Here is a 20512-nt window from a genome sequence, read left to right as displayed (position 1 = left end):
AAATATGTTCTTGCTTTAGACGAGATGATAGTCGTGTGCGGTGAGGTGCAAATTGTAGGCAGCCTCTGCATGTGGACATGATTAATGTCTTTTATTAAAGCACCAACATAGAATAAGTACTGCTGATTTTTGCAACTTTGCAATGGTGCATTTATGTGTTCCTTATTTGTTTGTGCTGCACTTTTGTAATTTTTGTTGTTGCATCTGAGTGATGAGCAATAGGATAATGGGCCAAATTCTTAGTAATTAAGATGGCTGTCGTGTGTGCGTCCTTGTTTCATCGACCTGTTTAGCACAGTTCTGCCGAACATGAATATCCAATTCAGGCCAACCAAGAAAAAAATGAAGACATTACTGTGTTAGTAAACTTACGAGAGAATACACTGATCTCTTGTGATGCTTGAATGAGTGCAAATTCATGCAATTTAGACCATAATTTATTTTTTTTATTCTGCTCTTGCCGAGCTAACTGTCACCGTACACTTTTTCTTTCTTGTGAGGAAACACAAGAGGTTAGACTTGGTTTCGAATTGCCTTGGCAGCTCTTGTTACAGCAGTGCTTGGGTCCACACCTTTATAACGAATCTGTTATGTGTAAACAATAAAAGTGTAGTTCTATGTGACTATTTTAGCAGCTTGTTTTTCCTTTTAAACACTGCTGCAGGCATCCAGCCACCAACAGAAAACATATTTTTATTTGCTTGGTTTTAGTTGTGAATTCGCACCTTTTATGTAAAGCCCAGATAAATGTTGATCATAACTGGTCCCTAGTCACATACTACAAGGTGAAAGCCGCAAATGTGTACAAAATTCTACAGTTCCTGCACGCTCAATGCAAGTTTGCCTGCACTTACTCAGTGGCCTTATTCCCGTACAAGAAAGTGCATTTGATAGTGTGCACAGCTCTTTGTTCATCATGTTCACAATTGCTGCCCAGGGCTTCCTTGACTAGTCTGAACAGGCCACACACAGAGTTGAATGTGCAAGACAATGAACTTCAAACCTGTTTATTGTCGCAACTGACAAGATGATGAATTCTTGCTTTGTGTTGTCTGGTGATAAATAAAATATGTTTTAGAATACAACTGCAAGTGGTATTCACAGTTGGACAAGCTTGAACAATTGTGCAAGATGTCGCACAATAAAGCAGCTTGCCTAGGTGCATTCACAACACTGGTGGCTTACGAGACATTAGCCACAGCGTGTCGCACTTGAGAAAAGTCAAACAGCAGGGTTATGTGGAAGCCTTTTTTAAATTTTAAAGCTTCAGAAACCAGTGAAAGAATAGTGATTTGATGAGAAATTGTCAAATAACAGATGTTGCATTGCTTGTTTACTTCAAGCCTTTCTTCAGAACTTATGCCTAGTTTGAACCAAAAAGATATACCTAATTAACATAAATGCCAAGAACCCCATAAAACCTACAACAGACACAGACCTTGCGAAAGGTCTGTTTCGTGTTTTTTGTTGTGATTGTTTGTGCATCATTCATCCTTCAGAGTGTCATACCAACTAGCCGCTTTTGAAGCACACTTTTTAACAGTGGGTAATTTTGCATTAAGGCAAAATACTTAAAGGGGCCCTCCAACACTTTAAAAGCACCTATTTGTTTTATTTGTGGTGTGCATAAAATGACGGCTGGGGATATGTTTAGCACATGTCTAAAGGGTCTAAGCACCGATGTTGAATAATTTAGTATTTTTTTCATACAATAAAGTCACTGCATTGCTGTCAACCACGTCAGAGCGTAGTGCCTGTACAGTTGTGGGTAAAAATGACGGCTAAGCACGCAAGGCTGTAATTGAATAAATGTAATGTTAGAAGTTATTGTGGTGTAGCAATGAAATCGAAATTACAATTGAGTTTTCTTTTTTTTTCTGTGCTTTTTAATTTATCTCCAAACAGATGCCATTGCAAGAAAGAAGGAACACTACAACTAAAAAGCACGACAAAGATGCTGGCTGCCATTTCGCCTCTGGGTTTTTTGCTTGTGTGGGCCAGATGTTCATTTGAAAGGCTTCTCTCTCTTCTTGTTTCTGTATTGCTGCAAGCTGCCTATTTTCACACATGCGCTATGCCATTAACTGCTGCTAAAGCAACACAAGTCATCCCCTTGTTGGATTGATATCGCTGAGCCCTTGCAGTTGGTCAAACGGTTACTGAACAATCCGCGTAGGGGCAGTCGTGCTTCACTGCCCTTGTAGTTCCATGAATTTCCTTGTAAATATGGGAGGAGAGAATGACATGGGATCTTTGAAGGAACAGCAGAAAAGGCCTTGCTTCATAGCAGAAGCGCCCACTCATATTGTGACAAGTCAGGCGTTGGGCACTATATTGATTACCATGGAAATGGCATCAACAACATATTGAAAGAGATTAGCAACAACAGTGTGTCTTTGCGCACATCCAAGCTTCCCCTACGCAGAAGCTTTCAACTCATTTCATTTGTGGCATGTTGCAAAAGAACGACAAAGTGAAAGGGGGCTACTTGACCACATTAAAATCTAGTCAAGTGTTGGGATTTCTCTTTATTTTGAATGTTTTGGAATTAGTAACTGTAGACTGCGTGCCACTGTCACTGCTGTTCTTGCTGCACTAATCTGTCTGTTTAAGTCTGTGAAATGCACGAGTCAAAAAATGGGGGATTAAATTGTGTTGTAGGGCCCCATTAAATGCCTCAACAAATGCGAAAATTCGTCTTTCAACATGAGTGATGCAAGAAATCATCACGATGTCACAGAATGCCAGAATTTGTGGCGTCATTACAACATCATTATGAAGTCACTATGACATTGTGTGATGCAACATCACATTTGTCGAGTCGTGGGACACCTCCTTTCAGAATATATGGACGCACGGTTACGCCATAGTCTTATGAACTGCTTTTTCAAAATGGTGAGTTCACCAGCCAAATTTTGTCAGCAACTGGTAACATGAGAAATAATTCAATATACTGTCAAATACAACACACAGAGGACATAGCACACACAAAACAACATAACACATATGATGTTCTGTGAATGTACCACGATGTCCCGCAGGAACGAGCTGTGGTGTTGCTCCTAATCACCCTCCCAGCAGCCGTCTGTTACTGACCACACCAAACTCGAAAGAAAAAAAAGTCCCTTTCCTCAAGCGTCGCCTCCCTTCCCGCCAAGTGGCGGCACTGTGTGACCATTCTGTGTTGTGACCACAGCGGGCAAAAACGAAATAAGGTGGGAGGCGTTCTATGATGATTTCAGAGGAAGTGTTTTACTGTTTTAAGTGAGGTTGAGGTGCCTTAGAAGTAGTTATAATGCGAAATTCAGTAAAGAAGAACGATGGACATACTGTGGGTAAGATGTCAAAACGACAAAGCATGCTCTGAATGAATGTGGAGATATCCACTCGGGTGTACGTTTGGACACAAGTCGACGTGAAGTCTTTAATTTTAGGGACAACAATGGAAAGTGGGACATCCCCACCTTTATTGACACCTTTATTTTCCACAGTATCGTTACATCATTAGGAAATAAAACAAAATAGGGTTCTAAAGTTAGAAAACCATACCGGGACCCCCTGTACATAATTATTACATAAAAATTATGAAATAAGCACAAAATAAAAAAAGTTATAACAAAGAAATACTGCGATAATAAGATACAATAAACATTCTTGAGCATACAGAACTGTTTTTGAAGTGTATGAATGTGGGATAAGCAAATACATATATTCGTACTAACAGTGATAACATGTATACCGTGAACAGTAGCAAGGTATTTCACGTAATGTTTATATATAACTATACAGGAAAACAAAGCACTGAAAAAAAAAACACAAGTCACGCTGTGAATAATTCATACAATTATAGCAAGAGATAACAATGTTTTCATAGAGTGAGAAAAAGAATTCCACATTTTGACAGCACTGAATGATGCTGTATTTTACCATAATTAGTAGAAGCTTTAGGTAGAAAGAAGGTATTCTTTTTAGAAAAACATGTTGGGTTATTATTGTTTAAGAAATCCAAGGAAATAAACTTGTGGGTAAGATCTTTATTAATCAACCTGAAAGCATGGTAGTGAAGTTACATGCAAATAAATCATTAGGTGTGAGCTCTTTCTTCCCAATGCATATCATATTATTATTGTGATCAAAGTTAGAAATAATGCACAGAGCTTATATGTTGAACAGATGAGAAATGACACTGATAGGTGTTGCCACAGGCATAATTGATATGACTGTATGAATGCATGATAAAGCGAAAGGAGGGCAGAAGTAGACACCTGGCTTTTATTATTGCTCTAATGCTGAAAGTTTTTTTTCCAACTTGTGAAATGTGATGGTGAAATTTTAGTGTTTCATTGAGATAGATGTCCAGAAATGAAACACAGCCACTAGTTGAAATCAAGTGGGAGTCAAGGGTAACCCGAGGTGAAAATTGTAGTCGTCAATGAGGAGAACGAAAAACTATGAATTCAGCTTTTTTGAATATACAAGTCAAGTGATTACTGTGACACAAGTAGCAATAGTGGGTAAAGTAATTGGTGGCAGAAAATAGAGAGAAAGAACAAAAATAAATATTGGGAGAAATGAGGACATTCTGCCGTGAAGGGGTAGAGAACTAGCTGTGAATTTACAATATTTTTCCCTACAAAATGAATTTAATCAAAGCAGATAAGGCATGAGGCCAACTTGAAGAAAGAAAAGGGAGAAAGCAAATTTTTTCCTCAAGCCTGGTGGCACGTGACTGACTCGACATAAAGAGAATCTCTCCTAGCATCCATCTCTTGCTTGGTGGCAAAACTAACCACACTAAATAGAACTAATCCACTGGACACACATGCACCATGAGGTGAAAATGGTGAAAACAAGTTTATAGAGGGTGATGGCACCCCACACATTGTCACTTGCTTTTAAAGGTAGGAGACATGCTGCATGTGGGCAGCAGGTCGCCTGCTTCTCGCTGCATCAGTACGTCATGATGCGACCCCATTCTTTCTAGTAAAATAAAAAGTTTAACTATAGACACTGTGACAAAATTCATTATGTCTTGGCTGGAAAACGTGATCATTGAAGTTTAATTTTCGAACTGAGTTTTCGATATATGTGTTGCGGGCAAGAACTTAGCCAGCAATCGGAACGCAGATGTTCGCATACGTTGCGAATTCCCAGAAAGAATGGGTAAACCATACGACGTACATGCTGAGGTTGCAAGAAGCATGCAACATGCTGCCTGCCACACACGTCTTGCTTTCCGCAGGTGCATATGTTTTCCGCAAACCGTTTTATTTTTTAGAATTGAGTTTTTCGAGATGGAAGTTTAGGGTGCTTCAGCTGCCACTCAGTATTTTCGCTACAGTACATATGCCTAGTGGCTCTTAAGGGCTCCAGTTTCCATGGTTTTGTGACGAAATCAAGATCCGTACACAGCTTCCAAAGTTTTCGATTAACCGGACTGGTCACTTCAAATTATCCGCTCGAACTTACATTGCAAAATCCCAGTTAAAATACTTTGAATTAAGAGGGATTTCGAAATAACCGAGTTCGAAGAAATTAGGTTGTAATGTATGTTATAGGAACTTTATAATTGTCATGTAAATGTGAAGAAGGTAAAGTGAGAGAAAAGATAACTTGCTGTGGGCCGGGTCCGAATTCAAAGTTAGCAGCTTCAGTCCCTGCCAGTGCCGGCGGCAAGTTATTTTTTTGCCTGTTTCCTTTCTTTGCATTTATATTATAATCTCCTATATATTTCTTGACAATGCTGTCTATTAGTTATTATTAGTATTGTACGTAATGCATTAGTACACATTCTTGCTTTTGCATGCATTAGTAAGAAAATGTGTACCAAATTAACTGAACATTTAAATTTTGTATTAATTGCCTAGAAGGGGATCTTTACAGCCTAAAGTTGGCACATTGTAATCAACCAGCTGCGTGAAATCAATAAAGCACAACCAGGGCTTTCAAGGTAAAACAGCTGCATGCATTTTCGAATGGTATAAAGACGATGCTTTCGTGGGTGTTTTCGTCCATGAAATCATAGCAGCAAGCAAGATCAACAGCTGAGTGACCTTTGTATTATCATGCTGGTCTCACCAAAAAGGAAATGGCAGTGATGTGACAGGGTTTGTGACGTCATGCACAGCTTTCTACTCTTGTCTTGCTTGCATATATATATATCTGGCACTGGTACTAATAAAGCTTGGGTGAAGTGAGCAGCTCAGTGTCGTGTCCTCTCCTGATTCGATTTGCACAACACAAAAACGTCGATATTGCCAGCTCGCCCAAGCTCTGACAACAGAAAACAGGGTGGTGTCATATGTGCCTATTGAATCAGGCTGGAGAGGAGCTGTCTGTCTGATGGACCACTAAAGGACTCTTAAACAGCCACTAGATGTACACTAAAGAACAATAAAAAAACACCCATTCTCACCAACCCACCTTTCTCTTTTGGCCTTTCCCATTATCGCGGCACTATTCGTGACATCAGTACTGTGTTCACGTAATAGCAACATGAAATGAGCTCTCAATTGGTGAATATATGAAATATATCTCGTTAACTGTTTCATACTCTGCTTTACCCTGCAATTGCATGCTTGTTCTGCCTTAGCTCCCATGATTGTCGTGAGTGACAAACTGATTTCACTCCATTTTCTGCATTTGCGTCTGTAGAAGCAGAGATAACAGCATGTAGTTGAAAGCGCGTAATTCTGAGTGGCTCAACACTTTGTGCTGACATTCCATGTTTATGAAGTGGCAAGGAGAAGATAGCACTTGTAGGAAGGGCAGTGACGGTCGTCTTTGAACTCAGGGTGGTTTAGGGGCTCTTAAATAATGACATTTTGAAGAGCAGAAGTTTGGGCTAGTTGCTGACACATACTTGGTGAAATGACGCACAATAAATGAACCAAAGAAAGGAGAGACAGACAGGTTGAAGTGCTCTGACAACTTGAAACATTTATTGAAAAGTGGCACCGCAGTTAAGTAATGCGCACAAGACATGTCATGTTCAGCAACAAGAAACAACTAACAAGAGAGCCAGGCATGAAACACATGCCCGTGACAACACTAACAAGTGGAAAATGAATTCACAAGGATGTCTGAATGATAACTGGCACATAAGCTGACCACGTAAAACTGGGAAAAAAATGAACAAGATTAAAAAAACTACAAGCTATAAAACATAATTGCACTATTCCTTGCAATGGCAAGGAAAACAATTGCTACAAGAATAAAAGAATTGAAAAAAATGTGTGATTTAAATGATTTTGAAAGAAAAACTGAAACAATGGTTCAGAAACTGGGTCCGTTAGGGCGACCATGAAGGACAAATCTAGGGTCCAGCAGGGTCTCATGGTAACCATCCTCGACCGCAACGTAAAAGGTCAAGTGCAAAGCAGGCTGGTAGCACAGTTTGTACGCATGTGTTGTAAAGGGACTTTTGTCCACCGCACCGGTTATGGTGCTTGGCTGCTGACCCAAATGTCGGTTCGATCCCAGCTTCGGCAGTTGCACTTCAACAAGGCCCATGTACTGGACGATGTCAAAGCACGTTAAAGAACACCAGATGGGCAAAGCCCTCATTCACTGGCACTTGACATTATTAAAAAAACATTTGTCTTATAATGTTTCTTTAATGGTGTTTACTTTCGTAGAGTTACAACATGTTTGGTGAGAGAAACTTTTTAAGCCACGCCCGAGTCAAAAGCCTTGACTCAGGTGTGGAAGCTTTTGTCAAGTCGTTCGTGTGTACAGAAAGGACTTGACTTTGTGTTACTGTTTTATGAAGCAACGTTATGTCATCAAAAAGTAGCACAAAGGTTATTCTCCGCAAGCTTCCATCATTATTCTCGTTTTACTTTGCTCTCTTGTGCCTTTTATAACAAATGCTTGGCATCCATGTAAAGCCTTTCTTGCAATTCTGTCAGAGGTTTTCTGCTGATGTCAAGGGTTCAAGAGAGAGAGAGATAAAGATGCAAGGAACGGCAGGGAGGTCAAGGGTTCAAAAGTTACAGCATTTATTGGTGCTGCCTTTTTATGCAGTGAAATTAACAGGGATCCCTTGTTCGTATATTCTGCTGAGAGATCTGCGAGATGCTGTGTTTTGTTGCAAATATTACTGACTGAACCCTGCAAAGACAGTCTTTTGTTAGCATACACTTGTCAATTCAGGCTTCACTCCTTTAGAATACACAGCACTTTAAAGGCACAAAGACATGAAAACAAGGACGCATGTTGTCGTTTCTCAATCACTGACACCACTCTTATTCAAGAGTTCAAAAGTTGTCTAAGCCAAGATATTGACACAACACTGCTGCTGGAATAACAACATGCAGGTCAATCAGGTTTTTGAACATTTTAACTAACACATGTTCTTCCTTTGCATTTGCTGTAATGAGGAAATCTTGGAAGACGTGTTGCGAAATCGGCCTGAGCCTGACAACTCCTACTATTCTTTGACACAGAACCCGAGCTCTTGTACATCTGTTCTGCCATTTGGAAAGGTACACTTAACTTACCTTCTCGATGGACAGCGGTGCTAATAATTTATAACGTTTTTGTTTCTGAATGCAATGTGGACAGTGTGTACGATGGTATCATTATCAATGGAAGACAGTGCTCCCAAGTTTATCACTTGCAGAAGCTGCTCCACCAATTTCTTGTTTGCACTTCATTTGTTCATGGCTGAACATTTCTCTTGGAGTTACCACAATCGTTAGATTGTTCCTGTCATGAAATTTGCCATCCAATTAAAAAACATGAGTGAAATATACTGATGTTCCAGACAATGCCCAAAGTAAAAGCTTGCAATCACTGAAATCACTGTGCTGGTGGGCTTTTACTATTTTGCCAGTGCCAGTGGTGTTAGTATTCTCTCAAATGAGATGCCTTTTTTAATATTCTCTCTCTATTAATATTACAGGACACTGCATTTAGAGAACTACGTTAGTCACAGATAAGTGGGCTAGTTGGTTTAGGCTCATAATGGAGTTTGAAAAGAGGGCAGCGCAAGAGCGAACACAATGGGCGAGATGATGACAGTCCTGTCTTCATATCATCCTTTGTATTCAATCAGCGCTGCTCACTTTTTACTTGATTATGAACAACGCTAATCTATGCCGTTTCCCTCCTCAGTTTCTTCTGTGCTCCGAGTACAAGCACGAATTCCTCTAAACCCGCTCGCAAGATTTCAGTCCCTGTAATGCAATTTTTCAACACATTGCACTTCTAAAATTGTAATCCCGTTACCAGCCATACAATACCGAATAATTCACCCACTTGGTCATAGCGTAAACGCCGCGCGATGCACGGCCATTTTATGACATGTTCTGTACCACGCAGCGCAGCTGACGACGCCTCGCATATCTACCGATAACTTCGGAAGATCTGTTGTAGGGGCCGGCCGAACGCATGGTCACTGCACATAACCGAGATTCTTGTCAGTTGTTGGAAAACGAACTGCTAGGACTACACGAAATAACGTACACAAAAGCAGGGTGTAGGGCGTTGCAGCATATAGGTTTACAAAGAATGCCAATTTAGGCACAGGCGTGATCGATGAAAGAAAACGAGGACCTAAGCTCTTAAATTCTGTTATTTTGATTTTCTATTCCTAATATAATTCACGCAACTAGTCCCCCTAAGATACAATGCGTTTACCTTGGCGATTTCTGGGATCAATATGCACCACACAAGCTGTAGCAGTTGACGGCAAACGTAAAAAAAAAAAAAAAAATGCACACAGTCCTGGAGACTGTAAAATAAAACAAAAATATTCATATTCTATTTTCAACCCAGCCGTAAGAATACGTCAAATCTCGAATGATCTACGCAGCGCCGAAGCCTAAAACCAGTGCTAGAACATTCCACAGACGACGCCAATGTGGCGATACTACTATTTTCTAACGAAGAACACGTCGCCACACTGCCGCCTCAGTCCTTGCTAGGCGTTAATTCCTCCTTCGTGGGTCTGGATAGGTGTCCGAGAACGCTTTTGGAAAGGACACCATTTGTTCCGAGGCCTAAACAGGCCACGCAGAAAATAAAAACACAAACAAAAAAGAAGACGCACGAAGCGGACCAGCAAGCGTTGCAACCACAACAACGCATAGCTGACGTCACAGAGAAAAATTTCCCCGAAGCCGCAGTGCGGCCCCAGACAGAAATCGTCCGCGGTGCGTCCTGAAGCGCACATTTACAATTTTGCAGTTATATAATCAAAATATTGCTTTCAATACGTAAAACATACAAGATAAATAACTAAATGTTGTTTTCAATGAATTGACTAAGTCATAAGAGAAGCACATTAGCATGACTGAAAGAACTACATTTCTTCCTAGCGGAGCGCTACAAACTGCAGAGCAGCGCTATAAAACTCCGCGTGACGTTCATCTCGGTGGAACTTCTCGCAGGGACGTGCGCTGGAGCTCGCGGCCGCGTGTCTGCGATAAGGTAAGCCTACGCCTTGTTTCGTCTGTCTGCTTACCTCAGTGGCGTCTGTTGTGATATATGGACAAATCATGGTAGCCGTTTTCGAAACGGCTGGTGGGCCAGCTTACACGGTCAACACCCAAGAGCTTCAGAAGATAGTGAACGGCGCGTGGCAGAAATGGTTGAGGCGGAAGTGCGATCTGCGAATTAACGTCCTCGTCCGGGCAACATATTCAAGGGCAAAGGAGGAGTTGGAACGCAAGCGCCTATCTCGCAAACGCCGCTGGCAGGAGCTGTGGTCCGAGAGTGCCCAGTGGAAGCGACCGCACCAAGATGGCGGCTCAAGCGACGATGACCCACTTTCTCTGAACTGTTTCTTTGAGAAGCTTCGGCACGGACAAGTGGCAGTGCAGGACTGAGTCTGAGCGTGGCGTCGTTTCCTTTCTGTTTTTGCAGTTCCCACCACCACCACCTCCCGCCCCCACGGCGCGACTACCCGCCTGGATGTCGGCGTCCGCTGGGAGTGAGTCACCGGTGGTCGCACTAATTGTACATATCATCATCGCTGTAAATATATTTCTCATTGTACATAGCCATAGTCGTCTTATTAAACTGATGAAATGTCGAATTCTGCAGTCCGTCGCAATTCTATTGTCGCTGAGCGGCCGCCATCTTGGTAGGCTTAGCAGATATAATGCCGTCGTTAGGCTTACATGTTCACTGACATAATGGCCCCACATGCCGATTCGTAAAGCTGGTAGTTTCCCACCCATTGCTGCAAATAGTCAGTAACCTTGTATTTTTAATTTTTATCTGCACAGCTATGATGATTCGCGTTGATGTGCTTACTTGATTTCTCTTGTCTATAGGCGACCTTGTTGAACAGTTCCCAGTCGTCGCAACGTTTTCAAGAATAACGTGTTCTTTTTGCAGTAGATATCCCAAGCCGATGAGAAGGTCGAGCACCCTTTTTTTGTGTTGAAAGAGACTTGCGTTTCAGACCTTGAGAGAATCGAAGAAAATTCTGCATTCTGCAACTCCAGAAAATTTTGCAAGTACTTGAGAAAAGTTCGTACGGGATGGATGATAGCACTGCATCGCCGTCGTCGCCTGTCATCGATTTGACTTTCCAACTCTTGGGTTTGCCCGCTCTTTTTCTTTTGTACACTATTCATGGCGTGGCTTCATTTGTCAATTACTGAATCGATCAAAGATTTTTGAGTTTTTATACTTGTCATAAAATTGTAAGTTTCATCTAGTTCAAGTTAATGGTTGATTACATCAACTATGCTATGACGAATTTTGCTAAATTGCCATCGCCATTTCAGCCAAGGCACATACATTCTTCGTTCGAGAAGTCTGATTGCTATCTTTTGCTTTTGACCTTCTCCATTTCTATAGCACCAAGTCCTATTCAAAGAGAAGTCTCCACAGTACTCTGGATTTACAGTGGAAGTATTGCAAAGATTGTGTTGAGGAAACTGCTAAAAGCTGACCAATATGGGAATCTTGACCAAGGATAGAATTCTGGCTCAAGCTTCGAAAGCCATTGTACAGTTCAAGGGGAAGAAATGCGAAAGAACACGATCAGAGCTCAAATCATAACTTATCCTGAAGTATGGCAAGTTTGAAGTAATGTGAAGCACAAGCTGTAAGTCGTCCTCTTGAAGAGTTCTCCAAGATTTGTATGCCAGTTATGTTTTAATGTGGAAGCATGGTGTCCCTGGTTTTAAAGTGCAGATTCCAGCTATGAAGTATACAGTGCACAATCAAGTTTCTCAAGGTTTCAAGTTTTGGTTCAAGTGGTCCTAGTTTAGCGACATTGAATTGGAATAGTCAAGTGTTCAAGTAATGTGAATGTTCAAGAACAGTCCCTATCCAAGCTTCAAAATTCTTTGTGGTAGCTGCCAAAAAATTTATTTAACCTTCAAGCAGGTGTCAACAGATCTGCTATCTGAAGTTAAAGCTTGAAGAAATTTAAGAAGAAATAGCAAGCAAGCATTTAGGTTTTGGCTGATGTGCTTATGAAGTTTAAAAGCTAAAGAAATATTGCAAGCAGTTAGGAATTTCAAGATGTGCTCACTGAAGTTAAAGCTTGAAGAAATGTCCTAGAAGAAAAATAACAGGCAAGCATTTAGGTTTTGGCAGATGTGCTTATGAAGTTGAAGCGAAAGAAGTAGTACAAGCAGTTGTTTTGCAAGATGTGCTCTATGAAGTTAAAGCTTGAAGAAATGTCTGAGAACAAAAAAATAACAAGCAAGTAGTTGAATTTTGGAAGATGTGCTCTATGAAGTTGAAGACAATTCTGAGAAAAATCACTTGCAAGTAGTTGAATATCTATCACAAGATGTGCTCTGAAGTTAGAAAATTGAAGAAATAGAACAGACCAGAAGATTGTTCCAAATGGGGGGGGGGAGGGGTCATTTACAGAAAAGATTTATTTATACATACAGAGCAAGAAACTCGGGCACAGTAGATTGTGCCAGACAGAAGTGCCAAGGTTGCCCGAAAAGAAATAACCGGATAGCAAGTTTCGCCGTGCATTGGAACTGGTTTGCTTTTCTCTTTTTCAAGTAGGCTAGCTCAATTTTTGGTGCTGCATTAAAGCGAAAATTTCTTACCGGTGCTTTATTTTATAGCAGCAGCACATAGGCTTAGGCTAGGCATGAAGTTGGAACGAGTTTGAGGCTCAGGCATGTTTGTTTTGCAGGTATGCACGGGGACTGCCCAACGAGATTTAGTGTCTGAATGACCTGTAATGAAAACGAGGGATCGTTCATTTAATAGAAGGCATCGCAATGGTTACGCTGGTGTGTAGCTCCCACAGGTATTCGTGAGTTCTTGTTGCATTTGTTTCCCTGAACTTGTCCATCTGTTACGTTGCATTGCATTTGTAATTGACCACTTTCCTATAGCAGCTGTACTAGTGCTCGCAAAAAAAAAAAAAATGTATACATAGTATACTCCTCTGCATTTCTGCGAAGTCTTTTTTCAGTCGAATATTTTCTCCAGCATGTCTTGGGGAGGGGGGGCGTGTTGTATGCTTTGCTTGAGACCCATTGCAGCTAACTAGGTGTACCACCTGGATGACATAGACCTTAGTGACACCATCACTGCTACGACACAATCACATCGTCTCACTGCGTCCTGGAGTCTCCGTGCGTTGCTTTCCATTCTGCCTGGTGCGCCCTGGTCTTGTTTTTGTCCGTCCTGGCTGCACGGAAATTCTCTCGTAAGCCACGTGTGAATGGGGTTTTCGTTCTTCCTATGAAATTTGCACGGACCGTTTCCTAACTGCAATAAGTTGCAAGTTGCTTTGCTAGTCTTTCAGACTGGGTATTGCAAGGCTTCTGTAATGCTCAAGTGCGAACTTTGAGGGGGAGGGTTAATTGTGCAGCTATTGCAAGTTAACAGTATCACCTGCATTAGAGCACTTTGAATGTAACCTGCTGAAGCATTGCATGCAATTTCTTCGCACTGATCGTTAGAAAACGTTTTACTCGCTACTTTACAATGCTTTCTGCAACATTACGACGGTTTTATGCGCTTGCACTGGTCGTCAATTGTCGCCAAGAGCATATTCAGATTGGATTGGGGGGGGGGGGGGTAGCGGTAATTGTGATTAGTGTTTTTGCAGGAAGCTAGGTGTTTGGCATAAAGGTCTGGAGCAAACCCTGCTGTTGTGAGCAGCCGACATTATTGCCGGGTAAGGGGATTTTGATGTAATAGGGAAGAAGTTTCGGCGTATTATGCAAGTTTGTGCAGTGCCGAGGTAGCCAGGATCTGGAAGATCGGCAGATCTCGTAAGCATTTTTTTTTCTGGGGGCGGGGAAAGGGGCTGCTATGGAATATCTAGTTTTTGCAGTGCTTGACGGAAGTTCCGTAAACTGGATCTGGAGAAAAGCTGCCGTAAGCATTCTTTTTGTAAGGGGAGAATTGGTTAAAAGTCTGTGTACAGTGCATTTTTTTTTCTGGGGGTGGGGAAAGGGGCTGCTATGGAATATCTAGTTTTTGCAGTGCTTGACGGAAGTTCCATAAACTGGATCTGGAGAGAAGCTGCCGTAAGCATTTTTTTTTTGTAAGGGGAGGAGATTTGGTTAGAAGTCTGTAAAGTGCTAACAATCTTTTACTTCGCATTTCTAAGCGTCTTGTTTACGGTGGAGAGGGGGGGGGGCATTCACTTAACTTTTTCTTCTCCAACGAGTCGTACAGTTCGGTGCTCATGGCAGTGCCTGTCTGCAGAAGAGGACCAAATGTAAGCAGAGTGAATTTAAACTGCTAATGGGGGTTGGGAGTGGTAATTGACCTGTGCTGTGGAGCTTATTTCAGCATGATTTGAGGAGTGCGAGTGGCTTTGTGTGGATGGGGGGGGGCGTGCATGAGTCCTTGCAGTTACGTGCCGACCCATAGCTTCCCATGTGCTTCACTGGCTGGCAAAGAGAAAGCGGGACGCGGTCCCTTTCCGGTGTGCTGGGCCCTCTTCGCCGATATTGGTTGCAGGGAGTACTGCTGTAGTCTTTGCTCCTGTGGTTTTGGGACCACCGCTTATGTTGCCGTTAAAATGCGCCTAGGCAAGCAGTCGGGGAAACGTATCGAGATCCTGTTCTGGTGTCCTGGCCCTAAAGCCCGCCGACCGCGAAGATCCCTGTACCGGCTACCGGGCTGCTTAACTCCATTCTACGCCGCCGCCTGCCGAGCGTGTATGGGCATGCTGGCCCTCGAGGACACTGTGCTGTGCACGCAGGTTTGCTCAGAGGCTTTCATCTCTGCCGTCTCTATATGTGGGGCTGTGTTTTTTTTGTAGGGTTGTAGCTAGCTATTTACACCTAGCCAACCTTGTGGATTATTGCTTAAGGTTAAGGTTAGTCAGGCAGCATTGCGTAACGGTGTGTGGGTAGTCGGCGTTTTCTTGCAGCTCCTGGCGCGAGTGTGTGCAATGCCAATGTGCGGGGCCGCTCCGGGCTGGCTGTGTTGTGTGCCGCTATGATGCCGAGGCGTCGAGCGTGTGCCGCGATGATGCCGTAAAGCAAGGCGTCGAGCAAGGGGTATCCTTCCTTGCGTCGGCCTATACATCCGAGGCCGTGGTTCCCGTGCTTTCCCCGGTGTAGTGTGCAAGGACCGCCGGCGACGCGTCTTGTGCGAGTAGCGTGTGAGGCGTGCCAGGGCCGTCGTTGGAGGATGCGTGTTCTCCCTCAAGTCATCTTTCCAAGAGTTCCATTGCCAGCCTAGTCCGACCGAGATGTCATCGCGGCTTCATTACCTAGCTCGTTCGACGACGCCTACCTAGCCCCATCTAAATGCCACCACTAATGTCCCCCAGCGATTGAAGCTTCATCTGGCACTTGATATTCCTCTGCTCTAAAAAGGCTGATCATTCAAGCGAGAAATGGACTATTTGTCAAGAGATTCCAAAGATATAATGAATACCATTTAAGCTGAAAAGTGAACGCTGTTACAGATCTATTCTCCCCAATTTTATCAAGCAGTTTTGACCTTATATTTTTTTAAAGACCATGTAATTCGGTGCAAGTGTTATGCACTGCTTATTCCAGTTTTACAGCTTTTGTGACGGTCAGTTTCATTCGACTATATTCGTGATCATGTTTTATGCTGTATCATCTCGTTATCCTCAATTACAATTCACTTGTGTTGAAGTTGGAAATGGCAAAAGTATGGGGGCATATGTAACGCGAAGTAGCTCCAAATGCATTGTTGGCAAACATAGCTTAACTCATTTTTAATGCAGTCTGAATAATGGCACTAATTGAACGTGTGCCTTGAAATGTTCCCAACATTTTTGCTTGTCAGCATTCCAGAGTTTGAAAGATCTATTGATCACCAAACGAATGGTGTTAATGTAAACGGCAGCTGTAGTGACTAAATTACTTGCAAACAGCCATTGTTTATGGTCTAATGTGTTAGACTACACCTAAGTTGCATACTTCAAAATTGCAATCGTTGGTCAATGCAAACATGTTCATTTACACATAGTTTGTCGGCTCTGATGCATTGCGTTAGATGCATCATTACAAAGCTAATATGCGTGCGCGTAAAGCATATGCATTTGATAATATTGATAAAAAAAGTTGCCGCACATGTTGAAAATGAGCATAACGTGCATCAGCAAGTATTACTGTTACACATCTAGATCACTTGATGGTGAGCTGCTTACCTGTTCCTCTGATTTGCCTATAAATATGCACTTTGGAAAATTTAAGATTATTGGCAAGTACTAATTGTAGATTTCACTTGTTACATCAATAATCAAGCATATTGAAAAGTTGATGGCCTTCAGTGGATGTGCCAACTAGAAATCCCTTACAGGCTGCCCATTGGCAACTATAAAATACATTTTTGCTACGATATATTTTAATGCTGGCCATTAGGTGTTGAGACCTTAAATGTTTACACTATTTGTGAAGAAATTCCTGGAAGAAACTATGACTTGCTTTCTACAAGTAATAGCTTAGCCTTAAGCAAGAAATTGTATACCACTGTTACCAAATGCAAAGGTATCGCTTACATGAAGTGTACATTGGTGCATAATTTTGCACAGTAGCTACTCAGTAGGTCTGAATCGAGTTTCATAGAAGCATTGTATGTTCGAACGACAAAAAGTCTTTCAGTTTATGCAAAAATATACTATTCAAGAGTTGTATGTTCAAAAAAAGTATTGCAAGTAGCTGCCTTGAATGAAGTGATCCTGACTATGTGTATGTAATAAGCAGTTCTTGCTGCCTTAAATTACATTAGTGCATAATTTTGCACAGTAGCTACTTAGTAGGTCTGAATCGAGTTTCATAGAAGCATTGTATGTTCGAACGACAAAAAGTCTTGCAGTTTATGCAAAAATATACTATTCAAGAGTTGTATGTTCAAAAACAAGTATTGCAAGTAGCTGCCTCGAAACTGAGTTCTATGTTCAAAAACAAAAGTATTTCATGTATCTGCCTTGAAAACTAAATCTCTAGTTTGCATTTATGAATACTTTGCACTTATGTCTGGACAGGGAGTGCGAAATTCTTGATTGCTTTGCCATTTTCATCTGAAGATTCCTTCGACAATTTTCATCCAAAGCTCTTCTGCACAAGCGATGATGATGATGATGATGATGAATGCCATATGGCTAGTCATTCATTGTAAATATACTTACAACGCCCAGAGATAAGCGTTGCTGTAAATGAAGGGTCAATAAAACGATTCCACAAAAAGCCTATGAAAAAAAAATTGAGCAAAGCTTATGAAAAAAAAGATAGAGGAAAACTTATCAAAGGCTAGTGGAAAAAAAAATTGGAAAGGTGTGGAATCTGGGGCAGGTGCCAGGGGAGTAGGGAGCCTGCCAGAAAAAATTATAAGCACTCTATTTGCAGCAACGTTAGCAGCTTTTGGTATTGTGAAGTTTTAAGCAGAAGAAAATGAAGAATTCTTAAATGATGAAATAAAGAACTCTTAAAACCAATTGCACACAGTTTCCAGAGTGTTATTCCAGGCCAGGCAGTATTTGCCCCCCTTCCCCCCCCCCCCCCCAGACTCTTTGCTCACTGCTGCACTGTGCAGTAGATTGGCAAGGGCGTGCTGGGATTGATGGCGCAATCCATGAACCCCTCCTTCACTTTGCAGAAGGGTTCATGAATTGACGCTTTTCTTGTAGTGCCACCTTTTTCTTTTAGTGGTGAGCCGTGGAGATACTGCATAGAAGTTTACTGGAGGTCCTGTGGTGTGAATGGTATAGTATGCATTTACTCTTTGGTTGGCCATGCTGTGGTGGTTACTGAAGTGGCAGGTAGTAAGCCTGTAGTCTTTGGAATTGTGGGCGGTGTAAGTGTAATAAGTCACATAGCTGGTGTTTTAAGTAAATTCACGGGAACAAATCTTGTAGGTAGATGTTTGCTATGGCTCCTTTAGTGTGAGCTGCATCATATACCAAGAGACAATTAGTATAGGTCTGGGTTGTGGTCTGGTGGGATATGACTTCAGTACTAATTAGTCAAATAGCTTTTGCAGAAATATTCATGATGTAGTTATGTAAATGTTGTGTGATGTAAATGTGATTGATTGTAATATATTTTGCTCAGCTTTGTTTTCCACATGGCTTTTAGAATATCTAGTTTTCCCACATAGCTTTCACAGTATCGATTCTGGAGATAAGTATGGGGTGTCTCCGTTTGTCCTCTTGCTGTGTAGGTGCTTAAATACTCTGCTGCTGGCTGGTGCGATTTTTTTTTACTATGCTCTCCCAATGTGGAAGTGTACAGCGGTGTTAAAAAAAAAAAAGTTCCATGTGGTGGTGCAGCACCTTCTCTTGAGCTGTGGCGGACTTTCAAGGCTTCAGCTGTGCCTGTATAGGCAGTCATGCATGTGTACTACCTCCATTTAGAGGAGGTTGTGGTGGTCATTCTTGTTCGAAAGGTGTATAGACAGTTGCCCTTCCAGATTGTCCCCACCCCTTTTTTTGTGTGGAATAGTTGTCAATTTTCTGTTGTCCAAACCGTGAGATCAATTGAACTTGTCTGGAGTAGTGGTGTTGCATGCTATGCTTGCTTACCCAGTTTAATTTCCTAGATTTTCAGTTTTCCTCTTGAAGGACAATAGTTCCCTTAATTGGCCTTGCACATTTACCTGTTCCCACAATGTTTTCTGCTCCTGTCATTCTCGGGCTCATTCTGCTGACATATTTTGGTCTCTTAAAAGGTTAAAAGGGTGCATGGTGCTATATTCATAAAGCGAGAGTTGATGACCTTATAGTTATTGTAGAGGGGTCTGTTGCATGTATCCCAGATTTGTTCTGTTCTGCTGTTGTTTCACACCTGGGAAATTTTTTCATTGCGCCACCTGGCACTTGCTGTCTCATTTCCCAGCAGTGCAGTCTAGTGACCTTTGACCATTGGTGATCTGTCTCTCACACCTGCCTCTGTTCATTCTCTTGCCCATTTTGCAGTTCTCTTTTCTTATGCTTATTGATCATGTTACAATGCAAGCCATGTAACCTTAACATTTAGCTTAAGTTTTCTTCAGTGAATGGTTAATGAACAATTGCCTGCTCTTCTTCCAAAACCTAGTTGGTGCTCATTTTTCAGTGCTCAGAATTGATCAGCTCAAAATTTCTACAAACAAAACACTGCTATTGTCCTGCGGTGTAATTTTCAACACTTCAAGATTTAGTGTAAACAACTTGAAGAAACTTGGAATGAATGGTACAAATTGCACCCCAATAAACAGTGAGGCGATTTGCTTGGCATACTTCTGAAATATTTCATGAGTGTCCAAGTTGGGGGAGGGGGAAATGCCTGCCAAATTCTGGAAGTTTTTGAATATCTAGGCATATTTTTATGTCGGGTGGTGGGAAAGACTTTCTCCCATTTTACCCCATCTTGCTTACTCCATCTTGTGTGAGCCAACCCCATGTTCCAATTTCCTAATGGTTTAAGTTGGCTGTTGCATATTCTGTGGCCAGCTTGAATATCTGCTACCCCTGTTAGGCAGCCTCAAACCTTCATATATCATATATTTATTGCGCTATGCTTGGTACTTGGTTCATTATCTTGAGCATCTACTAGTTGGAACTGGCGGTATGCATTGATAGTGTCCTCTTCTAGGGACTATAGCAGATGGCTCGATTGAGGTATTCACTTGTAATTTGACTGTGTGGTCTGCAAGTTGTAGGTGGCAGAGATATTCTCATCAGTTTTCCTAAGTGTCCAGCAATATGCTACGATAAGCATGCAGTAGCAGCAGTATGGTGAGGTACTGGTTTGCCCAACTAAATAGTAATGTGGGTGAAATCTGTACTGTGAACTCGGAATAGTGGTGCTTCCTTCAACCAAACAGTGAATGAAAGTGGTGCTGTGGAATAAGAATAGTGGTCTTCCTTGAAGCAAGCTATCGCGGTGTACAATTGAAGAATTCAGTGAAATGAGTACAATGAATCATGCATAGTGATGTGCACTTGAACCAAAATATAGCAGTACACAGGACTACAAGTATGGGAGTATAATGTACCATGAAAAATAGTGATGCACTAGTCATCCGAAATATAAAGTATATAGGTTTTTGAATAATGTTGGTGAAATCGATTCAGTGAAATTTGAATGGTGGTGCT

The 20512-nt window shown here is 41.7% G+C and overlaps 1 long non-coding RNA gene across 1 annotated transcript in view; it reads left to right on the top strand.

Moving 5' to 3' along the window:
* Window positions 1-10307: 10307 nt before the first annotated feature.
* Window positions 10308-20512, top strand: part of LOC119166938 (uncharacterized) — a 61253-nt gene continuing 51048 nt past the window's right edge. The window contains exons 1-2 of the long non-coding RNA XR_012889799.1: window positions 10308-10434; window positions 10870-20512. The exon at window positions 10870-20512 is cut by the window's right edge and continues 24176 nt beyond it. This is a non-coding gene — a long non-coding RNA (uncharacterized LOC119166938). The remainder of the gene's footprint in view (window positions 10435-10869) is intronic.

The sequence above is a fragment of the Rhipicephalus microplus genome, unplaced genomic scaffold, assembly GCF_043290135.1.
Source record: "Rhipicephalus microplus isolate Deutch F79 unplaced genomic scaffold, USDA_Rmic scaffold_133, whole genome shotgun sequence".
In the NCBI taxonomy this organism is placed as follows: domain Eukaryota; kingdom Metazoa; phylum Arthropoda; class Arachnida; order Ixodida; family Ixodidae; genus Rhipicephalus; species Rhipicephalus microplus.
Note: the sequence above shows the minus strand (reverse complement) of the source record. Positions and strands in the feature narration are given on the sequence as shown.